The following is a 6285-nucleotide window of genomic DNA, read 5'->3' as shown; positions in this document are numbered from 1 at the left end:
AGTGTGATGGCGTCCTCAAAACCTGATGTGGCTTACACATTTCGAGGGAGGACGCTCTTCCTCAGAGCCAAAATTGCCACTGACCCACAATGCACTCCTAGGAAGTTATATAGCCAGTGTGCACTGCCCACACCACCCCGCCCCTGCCCTGGGTGAGGCAAAAGGTCAGGGACAGGTGTAGGAGAAAATCAACTGGGGTGACCTTTTTCCCCTCCAAGAGCGGGGGCGGTGGTGTGGGCGGTGCTCACTGGCTATATAACTTCCTAGGAGTACATGGTGGGCAATTTTGGCTCTGAGGAAGAGCGTCCTCCCTCAAAACGTGTAAGCCACATCAGGTTTTGAGGACGCCATTACGCTGTCCAGCAGTAGAGAAGTGTCCTGGAAGCGAGCGGTGCCCATTTCCTATATTCTTGTTCATATCCTACGTTTGTGAGTATATTGTACGCTACCCTTCTTTGATTTTAATAAACTTTTAACCACTTGCCGACTGCGCACAGTATATTTACTGCGGCAGTCGGCCCCGGCCAGGCGGAGTGACGTAGGTCTACGTCGCTCGCCTGTCACTCCTTCTAGAGCCAATAGCGGGCGAGCGCGCGCCCGCCTCGGCTCGTTCACGGAGGAGTGCGGGAGTGTGACTGGCGGACCCGATGTCCGCCGGTCACACTACGATCGCCGGTACAGCGGGAGAAAGACAGAGCGGCTTATGTAAACAAGCCGCCTGTCAGTTCTCCCTGTGTAAAAATGAAGATCAGACGGTTCTACTATGTAGAACCATTGATCTTTGTTTTTACACCAATAGCAATGTCCCACTACAGTTAGAAGCACGCCCCTAGGACACACTTAACCCCTCCCTGTCAAATACAGTTAACCCCTTCCCTGCCAGTGTCATTTTTGCAGTAACAGTGCATATATATAGCACTGATTACTGCAGTAATGTCACTGGTACCCCCAAAAGTGTCAAAAATGTCAGTCAAGGGTCCGATCTGTCCGCCGCAATGTCGCAGTACCGCAAAAAAAATGGCAGATCGCCGCCATTACTCGTTAAAAAAAAAAACACCAAAAATGACAAAAATCTTTCCCTTTGTTAGTAAACGCGATAACTTTTGCGCAAACCAATCAAAATACGCTTTTTGCGATTTTTTTTTACCAAACATAGGTAGCGTAAAACAAATTGGCCGAAAATGTTAAAAAATTTTGATTTTTACATTTTTTTGGGGGGGAATTTCATATAAAAAAAAAGTGAAAAATATTGTTATTTTTGCAAAAATTACGCTCTTTTTTTGTTTATAGCGCGTGATCAAAAAATCGCACAGGTGATCAAATACCACCAAAAGAAAGCTCTGTTTGTGGGAAAAAAAAGGATGTGAAATTCGTTTAGGTACAGTGTCGCACGACCGCACAATTGTCCGTTAAAGTCCCGCAGTAAAAAATCGCAAAAAACCCCCTGGTCTTTTAGCAGGAAAATCCTCCGGTGGTAAAGTGGTTAAGTGGTAATGCACAAGGTCGGTGCGCCCTTCTCTTGTTGTTTTCAAATGTGTGCTAACTAAACCCCTGTTTTTAATGCATATTGTTAGACAGGTTTATTCAGTTGGTAAGCAGACTGGTTGGTGAGTTGAGCTGGGAATTTCTCTGCATGTGTCTTGCATACGTTACCCTTCCATGTGCTCCTTGCTGTGAAGGCCAGTTATAGATGGGGGGCAGGGGCCATTTTGTTTGTTAGTGATGTAATATTGGTGAGCGCGACGCACTGGACACCTTTGCTGCCATTGTGTTATGTGCTGTGTGTCCAGGGTGTCCCTGTGCCTTTAAGGAGGATTGGGCTACCTTCAGGCCCACCTGCACCTCTATCTATCCATTAGAATGCATGTGCTTTCACTATGGAGAATCTCAAAAATTTAGAAGGGTTAGGACTGCAGGTAATACAGGGTGCCTTGAAGGGGCCTTGCAGCTTACACATGCGTTTGCAAATGTGTGCTAACTAAACCCCTGGTTTTAACGCATACTGTAAGACAGGTTCATTCGGTTGGTAAGCAGACTGGTTGGTGAGTTGAGCTAGGAATTTTCTCTGGTTTTGTCTTGCCTCCTCATCAGTGCCCACTGGTGCTGCCTCATCAGTGCCCACCAGTGCGTCCTCATCAGTGCCACCTAGCAGTGCCCATCAGTGAAGGAAAAAAATTACCTGATTGCAAAATTGTATAAAAAACTATGAAAAATGTTTTTTCTTTCTTCAAAATTTTCGTCTATTTTCGTTTGTTTAGCAAAAAATAAAACCCCAGTGGTGATCAAAAACCATCAAAAGAAAGCTCTATTTGTGTGAAAAAAATGATTAAAATGTCATATGAGTACAGTGTTGCATGACCATGCAATTGTCATTCAAAGTGGGACAGCGCTGAAAGCTGAAAATTTACTTGGTCAGGAGGTGGGGGGATTTGAAGTGCCCCATAGGCAAGTGTTGTTATTGTAAATAATCTAGTTCCTGGGCAGACGGCACCCTACAGGATCTCCACGGTTTCCCTAGCTTGTAGTATAATGTAACAGAAGTGGTAATTGAACAGTGCTAACAGTCTAGATATGACTTTATTCCAATAAAAGACGGGGGGGGGCAACCAACATGTTTCAGTCCAAAAATGCCCTCCCTTCATCAGGGTTTCAGATTGGAAACCTGCAGCTAACAAGACCGGAGCATGTAATCACACTGAGAGAAATACCATTAGGAGTCCAAGTTACTTCTAGTTCATTTACATTGTTTTTGTCACATACCTGGTAGAAGAAGCCTGACACGATGAGGAAGGCCTCTCTTACACCTCTGACTTAAGGCCCCTGATAGAGCAGACAGGAGACGCAGGAGTGACACGAGTGCCTGTTGGTCTTGCTAGCAGCAGGGTTGGATGGACTCTCTGGATCAAGCAGGTGAAGACCGTCAGTAGACCACAGAGGAGCAGGAGTGCCATATGGACACCAGTGAACGGAAGCAGGCTGGCACTGGTGACAGCAGACAGGTACAGGCTGGTAGCAGACAGGAGGTGAGTGGTGCTAGAGGAATATAGGCAGTGGCTCGCAGCAGACAGTCAAGCAGCGATGGGGACAGAGGCTGAGTCAGATGAACCAGGTCATACACAGGCAGACATGTCAGGTGCAGATGTGTAGGCAGGAGAGAAGTCAGGATACAGGCCAAGTCAGTAACAGATCTGTGGAGCAGCAGTAGGGGGGCACAAGCAGAAGTGAGGTCAGGATACAGGCCGAGTCAGTAACAGATCTGTGGAGCAGCAGCAGGGGGGCACAAGCAGAAACAAGGTCAGGATAAAGGCTGAGTCAGTAACAGATTTGTGGATCAGCAAGGAGCACAAGCAGGAGCGAGGTCAGGATACAGGCTGAGTTCATAACAGATCTGTGGAGCAGAAGCAAGGGGCACAAGCAGAAGCGAGGTTAGGTCACAGGCTGAGTCAGTAACAGATCTGTGGGGCAGCAGCAAGGGGCACAAGCAAATGTGAGGTCAGGATACAGGCTAAATCAGTAACAGATCTGTGGGGCAGCAGCAAGGGGCACAAGCAGGAGCAAGGTCAGGATACAGGCTGAGTCAGTAACAGATCTGTGGGGCAGCAGCAAGGGGCACAAGCAGAAGCGAGGTTAGGTCACAGACGGAGTCAGTTACAGATCTGTTGGGCAGCAGCAAGGGGCACAAGCAAAAGTGAGGTCAGGATACAGGCTGAGTCAGTAACAGATCTGTGGGGCAGCAGCAAGAGGCACAAGCAGGAGCGAGGTCAGGATAAAGGGCTGAGTCAGTAACAGATCTGTGAGGCAGCAGCTAGGGGCACCAGCAGAAGCGAGGTCCGGATACAGGCTGAGTCAGTAACAGATCCGTGAGGCAGCAGCTAGGGGCACCAGCAGAAGCGAGGTTGGGAAACAGGCTGAGTAAGTAACAGATCTGTGGAGCAGCAGCAGGGGGCACAGGCAGAAGCGAGGTTGGGAAACAGGCTGAGTCAGTAACAGATCTGTGGAGCAGCAGCAGGGGGCACAGGCAGAAGCCTGGTCAGAGGCAAGCCGTGGTCGGTGCAGGTGGAGTTCAGGAGTGGTCTAGACAAGCCGGGTCGGTAACAGTAGCCAGATGCAGAGTAACAGTGTGCGGGTATGCATAGGAATGCTGTAGACAAGACAGCACTGAAGCATAGCACAGGCTCAGTTTAACTAGTCAGCTTGGCGCCAATGCAAGCAAAAGATGTGCGCGTGCGTGCATGCATTAACACGTGCACATTTCCTAAGTGCATGTAAAGGAATATGTGTTGGCCTGTGCCTATGCACAGGATATTGTCCTTCCTGACAGTTTTCAATCTCAAGTCCTGATGAAGGAGGGTATTTTTGGACCCCGAAATGCGGCAGGGTAAAGGGGAACACAGGGGGGGGGGAGGCTGTAGAGCAGATAGAAGGGGCGCATGTTCTAGAACCAATCCCTTTCTCTGTAGCCTCAGCTGCACAGTTGAATAAATAGGAAGCACTCCAAGACCTCCTGTTATTTCCCAAGCTGAAGCATAGTAAACACAGCGTACTATGTTTTAGTAATGAATGAACACAGGAGTATTACCAATCACTCACTGTGTTCATTCAGGAAAGGAAGGGACCAGTAAATTACATTTTTACTGGTCCCTTCCCCCGCTTTCCATTCTGAAACATCCCTCTGTGTGCCGGCAGGAGAGGAGAGAAGCCGGAAGTGCTGTGGGGGAAAGGGACACACAGGGGGGGCCCGGACAGCAGATGGAAGGGGCACATGTGCTAGAACCAATCTCCCTGCAGTGCATCTGAAGGGGGGAAGAAGAAGAGAAGCTGGCAGTGCTACAGGGGGAGGCAGAAGACAATCAGTGTCTGCAATAAGACAGTACAGCCAAACCTCCTGTTCATCTGGTGCCCGGGCCTTGGGCCAGCCGGGGGTTGGGGGGCACAAATACTTGAATGGATCCCCCTGCAGCGTAGCCAGAGGAAGGGAGAGGAGGAGAAGGCAGCAGCGCTGCATGGCGAGCCACAAGAGTGTTTTGATGTCAGCAAAACAGGCAGTACAGCCGCCCCCACCGTGGCAGGAGCCCAGGCCCCCCTTTTGAACTGATGGGGCCCGGGCTCAGTATAGGAGGGCTGGCTTTACTGTCTTATCAGCGGCCCCGTGTATAGCATCTCTATAGACCCTAATATATGTGCACTGCTTGTACCTGAAGAGCAGATATGTGGGTGTAGCAGGTTTTTCAAGCATTGAGTCTGCCATTGTTACCGGTTACCTCTCCAGCCCATGTGAGCTGTGACCCCAGGTGTGAGCACTGACAATGACAATTCCGGAATCTTTGTTTGGTTGTTTTATTGTATTTTAGGGGATGGGAGAAGGGAATGAGTGGGATACTCCTCTGGCTCAACTAGGTACACTTTTGGGACTTTTTAGCAAAAATGTGCTTCTTAGCGCTGTCTTGACGCTAGCCAACGCTTCTTGATGCTTGAAAGTCATGTAACACTGAAAACTGAGCTGGAACCTCGACCTTAGTTCAGAAGATCCAGGACTGTAGAATATTGGACTTCTGACACTGCTTGACTCAAAAGTCACTGAATAGCTCCCTCCGGCCCTACGCTGGCTTGAGGTAGCTCTTGGTAAATTCCTGTGCTGCTGCAACTATCAACTGGTACACTCCACACTGTATACTGACTCTTCAGGGCCCAAACTGCAGGCGCCCCCTTTAACACTTCAGGGCCCTCTGACTAGGTACCCCCTCTAACTTCAGGGTCCTCTGACCAATCACCCCCTTTCACAGCTAGCTGACTCTTGGATCCCAGAACCTTCTCCGGAGTGATCCCCTACTGACACTAGGCAGACCCCCAGGAGCAATCCTCAGTTCTCACGACCTGTGTAGGCTTTCCTGGGACTGGACCCCTCTCTCTCTCTGCTGGTTCTCAGCACACCGGATCCCCTTCAGCTCAACTCAGCACCCTCTAGACTCTCAGGCAGCACCCCGAGACATCCGCTTCCTCTGACAGGAGGAGAGACAGCCGTACTCCCCCTCCTGGGACTCTGCTTCCCTCCAAAGACAATGAGTCATGCACTCCCCTCAAACTTATACCCACTCCCAGAATCCTCTGCGGCAGAATCTGCCTTCTGCGGTAGTTACAAGCCTGAATGGGTCTCTGATTGGGTTTCCTCCACTGCCCAATGGCCAGTGGGGAGACTCCCCTCTCAGCAGACACAAGTGGGAGCCATGACACCCTACCTGCCTGAAAGAAATCATGGCTCTGCTGTTAAGCAGACAAAGCACACTA

The sequence above is a fragment of the Pelophylax lessonae genome (genome assembly GCF_965119305.1).
Source record: "Pelophylax lessonae genome assembly, chromosome: 5".
NCBI classification, from domain to species: domain Eukaryota; kingdom Metazoa; phylum Chordata; class Amphibia; order Anura; family Ranidae; genus Pelophylax; species Pelophylax lessonae.
This window is presented reverse-complemented; position numbering follows the sequence as displayed.